This window comes from Lonchura striata, chromosome 2 (genome assembly GCF_046129695.1).
Source record: "Lonchura striata isolate bLonStr1 chromosome 2, bLonStr1.mat, whole genome shotgun sequence".
Classification (NCBI taxonomy): Eukaryota; Metazoa; Chordata; class Aves; order Passeriformes; family Estrildidae; genus Lonchura; species Lonchura striata.
In genome coordinates this window covers 86005210-86021179 of record NC_134604.1, presented here as the reverse complement: position 1 = coordinate 86021179, position 15970 = coordinate 86005210, and the positions used below count along the sequence as shown (strand labels likewise).

The following is a 15970-nucleotide window of genomic DNA, read 5'->3' as shown; positions in this document are numbered from 1 at the left end:
GAGGGTGCTGAAGAAGAATCAGAATGTTTCTTTGGTGTATGTAAGTGCTGATTGTGCATGTTTATTAGGCAATTTTCAAAGGCACACTTTTGATTTTTAAACTGCAGTTTCAGAGTTTCAGTGGTAGCTATGGATGACAATCACTCCTAAAACTAATCATAGTCAAATCTCGTACTCTGTATGTATTCAATCTCTGCTGTTGCTTCCCTAACCTGTACATCATATACTTATCCTTCTTTATTCTCCTGATTCCTTTCACAGTTTTGTTTTCTACTACACAAGTGGTTTTATATGATCATTGAAAACCAAAGTTTGAAGCAAAATAGAGTATATGCTTTTGTATACTTTGTTTCTTCTTATTTTATTCTCTTTCATTTTTCCTCCAGCTTCTGGTCTTTTATCATTCATTGTAATTGTTATTATTTTGTGCCAGGAGGGTACCTAGTAGTTGGTGGTCTCACTTGATAGCACTAAAAAGTGATTTTTCAGTGACCCTTCAAAAAGAAGGGTCATACCAAGGTCTATGTATCCTATTCCCTATCCCCAGCAGTTCCTGGAAGATAATTCCTGAGTAAGAATAAGATCAAAGATTGGCCTGTGAATACGTCTACAAGCTACAGTCTTATAAATTGAGAATGCTTAAAAATACCTGAAAAACAGACTGGTTTGAACTTGTGAGGAAAAAAGCAAAAAATCTTTATGCAGAACTACTGTTCTCTTAACATAGTCATTGAGTTATTTGTTTCATGATAAATTTCAAGGAGTGTTTGAACTGTGACATCAAAGCTCAGGGTGGGCCAGTGTGTTCTCCCTCTGAAGAGTCCTGGTTCTCTCCTAGCATAATCCCTCTCCATTTCATCATCCTGGTGTTCATTGAGGTGTCAAGCTGCAGTTGTTGAGAGCTTCACCTTCCAGCCCACGGAAGTCTCCCTGATGCTTGCACAGTCCAGCTGTAGTAAATTCTCCAGAGCCAGGTAAAAGCAGCATCCCCAGGGTTGTTGGAGTCAGCATGGAGCAGCGAGGGTGGACAGGACAGCCTCAGCACCACTGCACAGAGCAAAGGAAGCCACAGGAAGGGTGCAGGAGGAAAGAGCATGGGAAGAATGGATGAAGCTGCACATAAGAAAGGTTTTAACACCTGTAACAGTGAAATTTTAGTTCTTTAATAAAAAATAAATGTATGAATTAATATTAAATTAGTTATGAGTTTGCAGACTTACTTTGGAGATATGAAAGCAAAATAGTAGCAGACGGTCAGCTGTGCTGTTGAAGAATATCAATATCAGAAGATAAGTGAATGGACATTTAAAAAATTCTCAAGCTTGACTCTGCAATTTTCAGGTAGATGTGTGCATTTGTCTTTACATCTGAAGTAAAGTGGTGTTGAAAAGATACATTTAACCAAATAGAAATAGGTGGAAAATTTAAATATATACATGTATATATTGTAACCCAGTGGTATATTTATATTGGGTGTATTCCAGCTTTTGTAGTAGCCAGTTTGATCACAGATATTTTTTGTATTCCAGATGCATGATATGTTTATAACTGGGTCTGACTACTAGGATGTAACAATAATATCTCAGGTCTTCTATTTTCCTTTATTACCTCCTCTACGTTTTGATTCTTCTATTTTAAATGCCTTTATCAGATGAAGAATATTCTTAGATTAATATTACATTTGACGTTACATTCTGAGCAAATTAGCAAATATTAAATATTGCTGCATGATTAAACAATGAGGAATAGAGACAAAAATGAGAATAGTCTTGTGCAATCATCTAAGAGACAGTATATTAAAATATATTTCTATAGTCAATGGAGGCAGAGTTTTTGAGGATATATTTACATATCTCTTGAGTGCGTCCTTTAGGCATCTTTCAATTGCCTGCTTTAGGTAGCTAGTTCAGGTGTACACTTGGCCAGGAAAATCCTACACAGTGGCTGTTCAGATATTTCAGGAGAACTCTGATTTCACTGGAGATCAGTTTTGGGAAAATCTTGAGAGTTTCATATAGAGTTTGTGCAGCCAAAATAAACATGAAGCCAGGACAGTTCAGCAGGGATGGGAGAGAGAGTGTGGAAATTTTTGCCTGGCCTGAATTAGGGAAGACTCAAACCCAGGAGAAACTGAAATGGCCTATCCTGGAGGCTGCAGTTTGCATAGCTCATATTTCCTTCTGTTCTTTCCTTCATCATATCCTAGAGCTTTCTCTTGGAGAATGGAGCTGGCACTCACATGGAGCCCCTGCTTACAGGCTGTCACTGAGGGTCTTTTCTACACAATGAAGAGATATCACTATACCACAGCATTCATAATATTTTAGGACAGGGCATCTGGAAAAAAAATACTTTACTGTGGATATGAACATTTCATTTTGTGCAGGAAATGGCACTACCAATGGATGAGAAAGCCCCATACCTGATGGTAGAGAAGATATCCAAATTAAAAGTTTAGATGTCTATTTTATCCCCAAGAATAGCTTTCGGTCACACAGACTTTGGAATCTACCTGCTCACACTTTTTGAGGAAGAAGTGTCTCAATCAAATTAATCATTGACATGATCATCTCACCTATGTCTCTTGTGATTAATGTGTGTTTGAGGCTGAGCAGGTGCAATTCCAATGACATGAAGAAAATGGAGTGAGGGCCAATTTTATATGTAGATACTGTTAAGTATTTGCAGATGGATTATGTGCCATTCCACAGTGACAAAGACTTGGAACCCCTTTCAAAAAAATGGCTGAAGAAACTTAGCTTAGTATTACACTGGCTGCAATACAAACTTGTGAGAAATACAAACAAGGAATGTTAACCAAACACAGGACCAAAACTGTCAGTACAAGTAGTCTGAATGGCTAATTCTTCTGCATAAAGGGTGGCCATCAATCACTGTTGGTTATTTAAACAAGTTAAGTTTAAAATCTGATTCATTGTAGAAATACAGATGGTGATGGATGAGTTTCCTCTTCATTTGTTATTAAAGATCCATTGCACTGTTCCATTCTGGATGTGCAGTCTGACCTCAAGAAGCCCCTGTCATGGGATAACATTTATTAATTTTCCCTGCTGTGGCCACAAGACTTTTTCCTGCCCAAGTTTGGTTAAATGTTCTGTTGCAGCTTTGCAGTAAGCTTGGGAATTGTTAGGACAATTTATTCTTTTCATTCAAACATTCCTGTTAGTGCATTTGCACAAAGTGAGCTCTGTCCTGAGTTCCACACCCTGGTGTAGATGTATAGGAGGTTATGCTTTCATATGCTTGTGTCTTTCCACCATCTTTTTTAAAAAGAGCAGTAGTATTACAATGGTTTGCCAACAAGATGAATTTTCCAGATTTTTTTGATTTACCAGATAGCTGAGCCTGACCAGGAACGCCTAATTGCCTAATTTCAGATTCTGTCAAGGGAGCAATATACAGACCATCAAAAACCCAGGTTGCTGCTTCATCACACCGGCTCACACGAATGTGGCAGACATGGGGTTTGGGTTGCCAAGACTATGCTCAGACTACTTCTTTCTGATTCTTTCCCAGCTACTAACATGGCACTTCTACTTGCTAAAGAAACATAGCTGACACAGAAAAAAACCAACTAAACAAAAGCCCTCAAATAAACAAATATAAAATATTCACCTGCATATGTATTCATCATTCTGGATCAAGCCTTGGACCCAGGGGTTGGGACTCAGCCTCTGGCATTCAGCTCTGCCTGAAAGGCATAAGAGAGAACACCTGTTAGCTGTCCTGTTGGTACCAGCTGTTAGCATGGCAGGAAGCTGAAAAGTGTTTGAGCCTGAATTCCTTTAGAAAGTCACCAGTAACCTCCTACTCAGTTGTGAAAATGGGAAATTGTATCAATGTCCTATATTCTGAGAAAAAAGGGAAGCTTCATGGAAGTTCATATAACAAACTTTGACTCAATCTGCACAGCTATGCAATGGACCATTTCTTCTAGGGCTGCTTCCTTGCTTGCCTGGGGCTTGGCTGATGCATAAATACAGCAATGCTGTGAGAGAGCACATAGCTCCTCTTAATCACACATCCCCATGGCCTTGAGTGCTCCAGGGCCAGCTGTAATCCTCTCCTGTTGATAAAATGAGAGTGCTGGCATCAAAGCTGAGGTTTTCCTCCAGCTGGGAGATACTTCTCCTGGGAAGGGGGAGTGCTCAGCAGAAAAGGATGCAGGTTTATGTTGAGTGCCCTTGAAAACAGAGCAGTTAGTGATCCCAGTCCTCCCCACACTGGCTCTGGAGCCAGGCCAACAGCATTAAGCAAGTGCTGTCCCTGCCCAAGCTATTGAGATATGGTTTGCTGATGCAGCCTTGCTGCTTCTGCACAGACACATCTCAACCCGGTTCAGTGATGCCCAGGTTCCAATTTAACAGCAAACATGCTGAGGAGAAAACTCTGTGAGGGATGATTTCAGCACATTGCAAGCTCAGTCTTACAGGGCTGTAAGAAAAGGTGGGAAACAAACAAATACAAGTACATCTGTGGCCTAAAGTCAACACCAGCTCTTTTTGCCCAGTTCTTCCACTCCAAAAGCTATTAAGGTTGGGGTCTCAGCAATGGCAGTGTCATCCCTTCCTGTGAAAGTTGCCCTATCTCTCAGTCCATAGCAGGTTTAGAAGAGGTAATTGTCCATCTCCAGTGGCATTCTCTGCTCCAGACAGTTTCCCTGTCAGGTAACTCAGAGCTGAGCATTTCAGCCTCCAAGCAGATGCCTCCTTGCTTCTTTTCCACAAGATCTTTCATTGCTTGTGGGTTTTGAGGAGAGGACATTGGGAAATTTGTCACAGGCTTTGACATGTAATGACACCTACCTGCATGCATTGATCTTGAGCTCAGATTTGTGGCTGTAAGCTGAATTTTTGCTACATCAGACAGTGATGAGGAGAATGGAGATCCCTGCACATCTCACCTTTGTTTTATGTGCTATATATGCAGATTTTTTTTGCAAACAGCTCAGTCAGTCCCCTGAGTCAACCAGAAGCCACCTGACAGTGGCTGTTGCAGCACTGGTGCTGCATTGATCAGCCCAGACAGGAAGCCTGCACTGGTTTAAGACCCACTCTACAATACTGGTACTACACAGCTGCTCGTGGGCTCAGAGTTAATGTAGAGCTTGGGTGCTTGTGCTTGGAAACAGAATCTGGGACAGCAGTAAGTAATAAATATTTGGGGATGATGACTTTTCAAGCCCAGCATTCTCTCCAGACAGATCATTGACATGACACCTTCCTTGGAGTGTCCACAGCCGGTGTTGCTGCCCCTGCTGCGCTCTGGGCACTGCTGCAGCCTCTGGCTCTTCGAGCCTTGGAGCTCTGCTCCCCTGCTGCCTGGGACATGTGGGACTGTGCTGGGAACGTGACAGGGGGTCCTGGAGGGAGATGGTCTCCTCACATGCCAGAAATTCATAGAATCACCATCTCCCCATGCTCTTTCTAATACAACATGCTGTGAATCTACTCACTTTTCACAGATGAAATGGAAACCAAAGTCTTTAACCAAGAAATGCGTGAGTAAATTCAGGCAATGCAGTAAATGCAGATGACAAATATAGCAGAATTGATTTTTGTTTTCTTTCTACTATACTTCATGTTTTCAACCTTCTCCACCTGTCTGCAGAGCCTGGTTTTGTACTGAAAGTATTTTCATGCATAGCACATTTGTTTACCACCCACAGATGCTGCCTGTTTATTCTCTTCTGCTGTTTTCATTGATCTAACATGAAAGTCAGCTTGAACTGAAAGAGCTTTGCCCTTGGTAGGTGTGCAAAGTATTAAAAGATATAAATACAAGCATACAAAATACAAGGACTAAGCAAGTTCTTTAGGGATTATTGTTACGGGAAGTCATGGATACTGAATCTGAATTGTCCATAAAAAAGCAAGATGCTCTTGGATTTAACAGATAGCTCATAGAATGGTGGCAGGCTAGACACTAAGGCAGGGTGTGCTATATATGTTATACCTTTAATTATTTGTCTTGGTCCTTTTCTTCCTGAACAGAAGCATATTTTGATATACTGACCATTTTTTACTTACATCTTAATGGGTGACATGGGGTAATTTGCATGTAGATAAATTATAAGAGGTATAGCACCAGAGAAAATTTCTTTCACAAGAAAATTCATGCCAGGATTTACCATCAATCTTTATTTTATGCTTTACAGATGAAGGAAACTCAGACCCTTCCTCAATAAAAAACACTTCAGCCTAACAGCTTTGTATTGAATGCCTAAATATCTTTTGCATGTGAATTTAAGAATATGTTTCCAGACAATTACATTGTGAGTATGCCTGCAGGGCTAGCAGCTGAGTGTTGGCCTGCTTGTTCCCTTAATTAAATATATGGTTAAATGCATTCAGCCACGTTAGCTCTGGCTGGGATGAGCAATGCTGTGCTTGCTGATCCCTTCAGTTCTGCCAGCCCTTGTGGTCAGAGAGCAGCTACACTCTGGCACTGTTTTCAGCCCCAGCACAAAAGCTACACAGACTTCCTTTGTGTGCTAGATGACAAAAATTAATTTTCTGTGCCTCTTCTTTCTCATGATGGAATCTTTAGCTTAGTCCTGGCTGTAAGAAGAGCAGGATATTGTAGGTTTTAACTCCAGAGAGAAATAGGTTACACTGGAAAGTTTCAGGAGATGTGCTTTTTAATTGGCACAAAACAGCAAAGCCCCAATATTTTCCATGGTTGGTGGCAAGTTTGGGAATGCTTTCTCTCATAAATGTGTGCCATTTTGTGCAGGATGTCTGATCCACCAAGAGGAATTTTCCTAATGACAAACTGGCAGCTGACTAATAGCTTGTGGTCCTTTTTTCTCCCTTTTCCAAACCTACCCACTTTGTGTTGCTTTAAGAGATCAATACAATCAAATGACCAGTCTGACCAGTTCTGACCATTGCCTCTACAACTGGGCTGCAAAAGCCTTGAAGTTCACAGTATGCCAAAGCACTGCACACAAAATTCCTTACCTCCCACCAGTGACTAAACTCTTGTTCCTGTATAAATGTGACCTTGTGTGTACGTGGTTTGCAGGTGCTTTGCAGTGGCAAACACTTTTTAACTTCAAAGAAGTCAGGGAGAAGCTGAGAGGACAAGGCCATTCCTGCACAGAAACCAGCAAAGACAGAGCTCAGAATATTTATGCAGTGGCTCTTGCAAAATAGGTAATAATAAATAAAGTTTTATTTTACATTGTATCTACATGCACATCTATTGCTGTTTGGCTTTTTTTTTTTTTTTTTTTAATTAGACTATGAACACTTCTACAAGGGCTTTGGACTCCTTACGAGCTGTGTGATGCTGAGGTTGGTGGCACTGCCCTTTTGATCTTCCCAGCAGTGGCCCCAGAGAAGTGTGAGGGCTTGTTACAGGTACGCTGGCACCTATGCATGTGACTTCAGTTAATTCCCCATAATAGTTACCTGGTACTTACAACTGTACAATACTTTTAAAATGTGTCTAATTTGTGATGTTCATGCGGTTTTATGAACTAAAATGTACATCAAAATGTACAAAAAGAGAGTACATCTGAGAGTCAAAATCTAAATGCAAGCACCTGGTGTGTGTCCAGGACACAGATTTAGCATCTAAGTGAATAGAAAGGGAGGAAAGTCCCATGTTTCAGGATTTTACGTGTGATGCTCATAAATGCTGTAGCCACAAATATATTTTCTGAGGCCCTCTAAATAAATTAAGGAATTTTAAAAATCTCTCTATATATTCTTTCTCTTCAGACCCACAGAATTGAAACAAAGAGAAGGAAGTCCAGCTGCTTAAACATCAGTCTAGAGCTATCTGAGATGTCTAAGGGTGTCCAAGACATCTGGTTCAGGCTGGCATATATGACATAATACTTATTAAACACTCATTTTGTCTGGCTGCTAGATGCTGGAGAAAATAATCCACAGCACCTAAAATAGCACTGAGCCCTGTCAGTAAAGTCACTCCTTCTGGTGAGTAGTGCAGGAGAGGCTTAGGTTTGTCCATTAATATCTATTACCATTTATATCTGCCTAATTATGAGAAGGGTGGAAGAAATTGTTTTGACATTAGGAAACTGCAGAAAACAAAGGCAAATCTAGTGATACTGAGACATGCTATTAAAAAAAATAAAATTGAAAACATTTTCTGTGCTGCCATCCAGAAAGTCATCAAAAGAATAATTATCCAGTCTGCAAGCTACATTGAAACATCATTCAAGTCTACTAATTAGTCATGAATGACATAAAAATATGGGGGCAGTCTCTTCTGCCGGGTAACAAATTATAGAATGAGAGGAAATGGCCTCAAACTGTGCCAGGAGAGGTTCAGATTAGATATTAGGAAAAACATCTTCACTGAAAGGATGGTCAAGCACTGAAACAGGCTGCCCAGGTAATACCACCATCCCTGGAGGTATTTAAAAGATGTGTAGGTATGACATTTGGGGACATGGTTTAGTGGTGCCAGGTTAACAGCTGGACTCAATGATCTTAAAGGTCTTTTCTAACCTAAATAATTCTAAAATTCTATGATTTTAAGAGGGGTTTGTTTGTAATTTTTTTTTTTTTCCTTTCCTTTGCTCTTGGGGTGAGGTCATGGACAGGTTCTCTAGTGCCATTTACACCAAGACCCAAGGTACTTCCAAGCACCTCATTTTTTCTTGTTGTGAGTTGTATTAAACAGGACACAGTCCACAGAGTTAACTCAAGTTTTCCTTTAAGCTAACACCCTCTACTGTCCACTCCTGCATATTATCCATAAACAAAACATAGCCACAATTAAAGTGATTACTGACTTTGGTGTGGTAGAGTACTTTCTAGAGTATTATCCTAATTTTAGTTTTGTCATTCTTTGAAATGAGTGCAGCTGTGACTTAGTCATCTGGCCTCCCTACATCTTTTAGAAAAAGAAACATGCTGCAATGTTCCTTTTCAATAGTTTTGATGTAGTATACATCTTTATGATTTATTTTTTAAAATAACTGTTATTCCTGCAGTGCCAAGAACAGCCTGATCACAATTTGATGTTTTTGAATGCTGGGGCTTCACTTTAGCAACCAGAAGTTTCTGAAGTTGACTTCTCTCATTTTTATGCTGTATTTTTGACATAGTTATGAAAGTTGAATGGAGTTTCCTTGTGAATGATGATTGCTCACATTTCAAGGTTTTGATTTTTGGGGAAGACAGTCCTCTTCTGTATTTAGAGTCCATGTGAATGAGTTATCTGACTCAGAATTGCCATGCAAACCAGATATCTGCCTTGCTTACCTCTGAATTACAGCCACAGGCCAGTCATCAGCTGTTCCTATACTGATCAGTCCATGTTTTAGGGATAACTTAAATAAAATAGCCCAAGAACGAAATATTATTTGTCACTCAAAGAAGGGTGCTAATGCCAAAAGGACTCTTAGCTCTTCTCTAGAAAAGACAGCTGCATGGCAATGGAAGGGGCAGAAGAAACTGCAGAGCTCTCCTTTCCAGTCTCTCAGTAGCATGACACAAGTGTCTGAAGCTCAGTTATAATCTCCTTATTTCTGTATAAAACACCTAGCACATCATGCTTTCTAACAATTGCCACCTCCCTTGGCAAGAAAAGAGTTTAAGGATAAACTTTAGCAATGCTGCTAAGATCATGAAATTTGTCCTTCAGGGCTATTCTTTATATGTAAGGCAATAAATGGGAATCTAATCTTAATTAATATATTCTGTGAAATCATTCCTTCCCCTCTAACCATTACCAGCATCAAATCAGCCACTATTAGTTGTTCTGTGCATGGGAAGGTGCAAGCACTGTTAAGTCTTATTAGCCACTCAGGATTTTAGCAGTGTTAATCTCATAATTTCTTCTGTTTAATGGCCAGCGTCTGAAGCTTTTCCCAAAAACTCTCTAGGGTCTGTCTCCAGCCCTCAGGAAAACCACTCAGAGTTTCCTCTGTGCTGAAAAGAAGGCACCATTCTGAGAAATATCTTTTCCCAATGGCATCTGTGCTGCATTGTCTCATTTGTCTTTCAAGTGACATCAGAAGATTAGCTGCGATCTCTTTTTAGGCTGCTAATCCAGAGTGATGCATTACAGTTCCTTGATGTCCCTCTGAATACGATATTAATTTGACAAGAAACAGAATAGTGTTCATAGGTGCTACAGAGATACTGGCAAAGACAAAAAAAACCCACAGCTGTAACACCCCCAAGGCAATTCCACAGGTCTGCTTGGGCAAAGAGGCACAATTTGAGGCTGTTGAGGCTGTTTTGTCTTGTCCTGTCACTGGCTGCCTGGGAGGAGAGGCCAATCTCCACCTGGCTACACCATCCTCTCAAGTGGCTGTAGACACCAATAAAGTACTCTCCTGAGCCTCCTCTTCTCCAGGTTAAACATCCCCATCTCCCTCAACTCCTCCTCAAAAGTCCTCCTCCTCATTCCTCACACACAGGCAGCATCAACTATGAAAAACAGTACTTTCAGGTGTGTTGTTAGTTTGCTGAAATAAAACTCCTGTTGGTATGGACCTGGGAGAAGCTGGCTTGGAACCAAGATGATTTCACTGTCTGGGGGAATATCTGCATTCTGGTCAGCTCTGATGGGTTGTGCCAGGCCATGGTAAATTATCATGCTGCAGCCATGTGTGTGTGTGCAAGCCAAAAGGGCACAGATAGCCTGGCACTCACTCTACAAAAGAAGGCATCTCCCCAAAGAGACACAGGGGTCATCCAGCAGGATGTCACCTGTCTCTCCTGCCAGGATTACAGTGAGAGCCAGTAACCTGCTCAGATCAGGTACATCAGCAGAGCAGCACATCAGTCACTGACCCCAGCTCTCAGACAGCTTGTTTATTTAAGCAAAGCCTGTATGCAGAATGTTCCCATTGGCAAAGATTTCCTGAGTCTTTGCCCTTTGTTGTCTGTGGTTGTTTCCATTTCATAAGACAACAGTTCCCACCTGTCCCAGCCAGTGATATTTGTTCCTTAAAAGCATTTCCTTTTTCAGCATTTTGCCTTTGCCTTATCTAACTTGTATGAGCTGGACTGCTCCTGCCCTGCTTTAATCTCTGGTCCACAGAAACCCTAGAGAGACATTTAACAGTGCCAGACAAATGAAGATTCAGCAGAACTCAGCACTCTACTGAAATATTGAACTTTCTGTCACATTTTCAAATGCTTGCTTTTTATGACTACTGTAACATGAGTATTAGTGAGACATATCTTACGCCTTGAGCCTTGTATAAAGCAGATGGAAATAAAGGGTGTTGCTTAAAAAAACTCCAAGGCAAATCACAGAATCATGGAATGGCTCGGGTTGAAAGGGACCTTACAGACCATCTAGTTCCAATCCCTAAAACAAAGTGGATAGGATATTTTTTCTTCTCTTTCCTCAGTTGTTGAGGTAAGTCACTGCTGTCTGCTAAGAGGCATTTGACTACTCAAACTGCTGTTGAAATGAGGGTCAGAACAAGGACACTTGGAGCTGTTAGCAGCTCCCAGCAGCCTTCTTATACACATTTTTAGTTCTTTGATTTCTGTAGTTCCAAGTTTACAATTGGACACAGTGCTTACAGACAGCAGTCAGAGATCTACACTCATCATTTGTCTCCTGTATCTCAGAACAGTCCATCACAGAGCCTGTGCAGGCTGTTGTTAGATCCAAGTAAAGATATTTCTGAGTTTATGAGAGAGACATCTTTAATCTGTGATTACCAGCATTTGGCTGCAGACTTGTCAGCTGGCTTTCGTCAGACTCCTTAGTGAGGCCCAGCAATAGCAGTGACTGCCATCATATAGTGCAGTGGGAAAGGTTTTTAAGCCCTAATTTATATTTCACATAAGTGTCTCTCTTTCCTCTGCTTGCTGCTAATGGACCACCATTATGTGACTGGAAATGTCAATTCATGCTGTTTGCAGGAGCTGGGCTGTCTCCCAGTCAGTGCCTCAGGCCTGACTAGCATTTTGCTGAAATTCCCCTAAGACACGGCAGGATAGTTTTATTTTCATTAAGAGATAGGATTGTCCTGAGAACCATAATAACAAAATAAACACTATTGTGTATACTTATTATCTGCAGCTAGCCACCTGGGGAACACTAACAAGGCTGCATTTGCAAAAAGTGTTTGTTTAAATAGAGGAGCATGAAAATTCACGGGAGGATTGCACAGCTCCCTGCTCTGCAGCCTGCAGCGCTGGCTCACGGAGCCTGTGGCTCCAGGCAGCGTGACTCACACGGGATGCTACGGGAGCTCAGCCAGGCTCGCAGTCAGCAGGAACTTCCACCCCGCTCCCAGGCTGGAGCCAGTGTCCCTGCTTACCGTGTGCTCCGTGTCCCTCGGGGCTCTCTCCTGACAGAGCCCCGTGTGCTCCGTGTCCCTCGGGGCTCTCTCCTGACAGCGCCGGGGCTGGGGCACCCTGAAACGCCGTGTGACGAAACCGCTCCCGCTGAGCAGCGCTGCTGGCACAGCAGGCTCAGGCTCCTCACTGCCCGCGCCCTGCTCGGCTCTGCTGCAAATGCTGTGGCAGGAACACCAAACCAAGTCAGAGGGTTATCATTCATTCTTTGCACAGTTCAGCCTCTAGGGGCTTGCACTGTGATTTTGCTTGAAAAAATGACCGGCTTTAGGTGGATGCTAAGGCTTTTGTGTATGTAACAAGGACCCGACCCTGTTACACCAAAACCTGGGGGATGCTTTTAATTGATTTCAAAGGGACATAGCAGATACTGTACATTCATCATTCATTTTTACTCAATCCAGGTAAAAGCTCATTAATTTTGGTAAAAAAAAAAGAATGCCCCCTTACTGTACCTAACCCCAGTGGTGCAGAGTAAGGCAAAATAAATAGAACTTGTCCACTTATGCTTATGACAACATGGAGATTCCAGTGTAGATTCCTAAACAGGTATGTGTGACCTTTTGCTTTTATTTATCAGGACATCCTTGGCTCTGGTGGGGCTAGTTTATGAAAGCAGCTTGGCTGTGTTCAGTTTTCTAGAGTAATCAGTTCCTCACAGGATCAGGATGTTCAAAAACTGTGATGTGGATTTCACATGCCTCATTTGGATGTTTCTATTTATTCTGTCTTTTGAATCTTTTTCTCTTGCATTTGTGCATGTTAACTTCACAGTTTTGTTCAGTGGAGCTCCAATTCTGCAGGTCCTCTCCGAATCATAACTCACATTGTTCAAATAAGAATGGCTTTCTAAGGCAAATCTAATCAGTGCTTCTCTTGGGAACAAAAGTAAATGAGCTTTTCTAAGGTTGGCAATTCAGTCCAATTATTTCACAGATCTTTGTTCATTTAATTCCTCTGAAGTGGAACAATCAGAAGAAACAGGGCAGAACTACAATACAAACAGGAAATTATGGTTTCTCAATTTGAAGAAAATGAGATTTTATAATACATTCCCCTATTTATTTATTTATGTATTAAGCCTTACTCTTTTGTCATGCATCCCGGCAGCGCTTCACTGCAGAGCACAGAGGTCTTGAGAGAACCGTCAAGTCATGTTAGAGCTCCTCAAAATGGAGCTGTGTAGACAAAGTCACAGGTACTGTAAATAAGCTCAACTCCATTGATTACCTGGGACCTATATCAGTTTAGAGCAACTGAGAACTTGCAGTTTACTGCAGTGAAAGGATGGTTTTTTCACTCCTTGGATAACATAATTGTATAGAATCATAAAATATCCTGAGCTGGAAGGGATGCACAAGGATCACTGAAGTCCAACTGTGCTCGAACTCCAGAACTAAACTTGGAAAGTAAATTTCATGGAAATTATGGATACATTGAAATGAAGCAATATTTGCTCCCTGAATAAGCATAAACTCCCTGATTAAGTTTTAATTTATACTTAACAATTCAGAAAATGGAAAAGGAAACCAGAATTTTTATTCTTGTCATCTTCAATTCCTAGGCAACTGATTTAGAGGTACTGTGAAGATGTATTACAGCTTTAACACACAGTCTATTCGCCAGAATTTCTTGCAGCAGTACCACTGAATTCAATGACAGTGATGCCATTCATTTTTGTTGATTCAGCCTGATCCCCTTACTGTCCATATCTGGGACCTTCTGGAAGTCTCCACAGCTTTTTCCTGTGTGTCATTCACAGACTTCCTTCACATAGCAACCAGAACATAAGGGCAAGATGTACAACCAGACCTTGTCTAAGGAGGAAGCCAGGACCTGCAAGGGGCACGTATCTGCATGGAACACCTGGGAAGTGCAACAGTGCTTGAGCCTTTGGAGGGAGAACAGCAGCCTGGCATTTGGTGCACATATGGCTGGTGAGTTGCGGTCCCAGGGCTTCCAAAATGCTGCCTGGAGCATTCCTAAGGGGTCAGCCCAGCAGGAAAGGACGTGGAAAAGGATGCTCTTCAAATGCTTTCTGCCTTCTGCTTTTCTGCCTAGGGTTTCTACCTTGATCCTTAAAAACCCTGTTACTCTAATGTGACAGCTATAGGAGACAGACACCTTAAGATTCTGACGGGGTTTAAAGAGTTTTAGCCATGGTCTTTTCCTCTCCTCAGTCCTTTTTGCGTGATGTGGTTCATCTTTCTTGATAAGCATAATAATAAGCCGAGCACTTAGAATGCTTTTCTGATGTCCCGTTGTGTTCAATCTAGCTCAATTGACACGCAGCAAAGTGCTGCAGCCTTTCAGTCAGGAATGACATGGCTTCTGCTGACATTTCCCAACTGAAGAATAATTTTATGAATCATACACACTCTTTGTCTCCAGCTCTTCTGAACGCAGTGAAAATCAGAATCAGAACCGAACAGATGGAGTTTGGGGAAGTGTGAAAGCCTTGAGGGAGCATCAGCACAGGAAAATGAGGGTCAGCATCCTCAAGGAGGTCAGGGAGCGAGGGTCAGAGAGCTGAAGAAGAAACCTATTCACAGGTACCGCGAGGAGAGCGCCTCTCATGATGGAGAGGTGCGGGCCCCAGCAGCAGTGCTGGGAGCGGCTGTGGGGCTCCATCCATCCCCTCGAGGTTCCCCTCGGGCAGGACGCGCAGGGACGGCGGAGCCAGAGCCCCGGGAAATCCACTCTCCGACGGCTGCCGAGAGGGACGCGCTCGGAGCTGGCAGCGGCACGTCCCACCCGCCCCGCTGAGCATCCCCGCCGCCTCCGGCCCCTCCGCCGGCGGCAGATGAAGGAGCCGCGGGCGGAGTGTGCAGGGAGGGCGGCGGGGAGGCGGCTCTGCCTGCCGGCCCCGAGCCGTGCTGCCGGGAGCGCCGCCGAGCCCCCCGCTCCGCACGGCTCTGCCGGCGGCGCACCAGGCGGCGGATGGCCGGCGAGCAGGGGTGACGGCCGGCCCGGCACGGCACGGCCCGGCCCCGCCCGGGCACGGCGGCTGCCGCGGGCAGCGGGCCGTGCGGCCGCCCTCACGGCCCCGCCGCTCGTGGCGCCGCCGCCCGGGGCAGCGCATCCCCGCTCCGCCGGCGGCCCCGGGCCGGCCCTGCCCTGCCCGCGCCGCGCTCCCAACTTTCCTCGGCGTGGCACAAAATGTGCCGGGGCGCCGCCGAGCCCCTTTGACGTCCTGATCCTCTCCGAGAACTTAACAGGATCGCAAAGCCCTTCGAGCGGCTTTTCGCGGTGAGCCGGGCTTAGCGCTGGGCTGCGGCCGTAATCCGGGCGCGCCTGCGGAGGGGCGGCCCGGCGGGCCCGCCCTGCCCCGCCGCCCTGCCCCGCCGGGCCCGCCCTGCCCCGCCGCCCCCGCCGGGCCGCCCTGCCCCGCCGCCCCCGCCGGGCCCGCCCTGCCCCGCCGGGCCCGCCCTGCCCCGCCGGGCCCGCCCTGCCCCGCCGCCCTGCCCCGCCGCCCCCGCCGGGCCCGCCCTGCCCCGCCGGGCCCGCCCTGCCCCGCCGCCCCCGCCGGGCCCGCCCTGCCCCGCCGCCCCCGCCCTGCCCCGCCGCCCTGCCCCACCGCCCTGCCCCGCCGCCCCCGCCGGGCCCGCCCTGCCCCGCCGGGCCCGCCCTGCCCCGCCGCC

At 44.3% G+C, this 15970-nt stretch overlaps 1 long non-coding RNA gene across 1 annotated transcript; it reads right to left on the bottom strand.

The window, feature by feature from the left end:
- Nucleotides 1–1089: 1089 nt before the first annotated feature.
- LOC110479363 (uncharacterized) lies at nucleotides 1090–12357 on the bottom strand. Its single transcript, XR_002466914.1, has 4 exons — nucleotides 12293–12357; nucleotides 3637–3712; nucleotides 1221–1263; nucleotides 1090–1113 (listed from the first exon to the last, which is right to left on the bottom strand). It is a non-coding gene; the product is annotated as an uncharacterized LOC110479363 (long non-coding RNA).
- Nucleotides 12358–15970: the final 3613 nt, after the last annotated feature.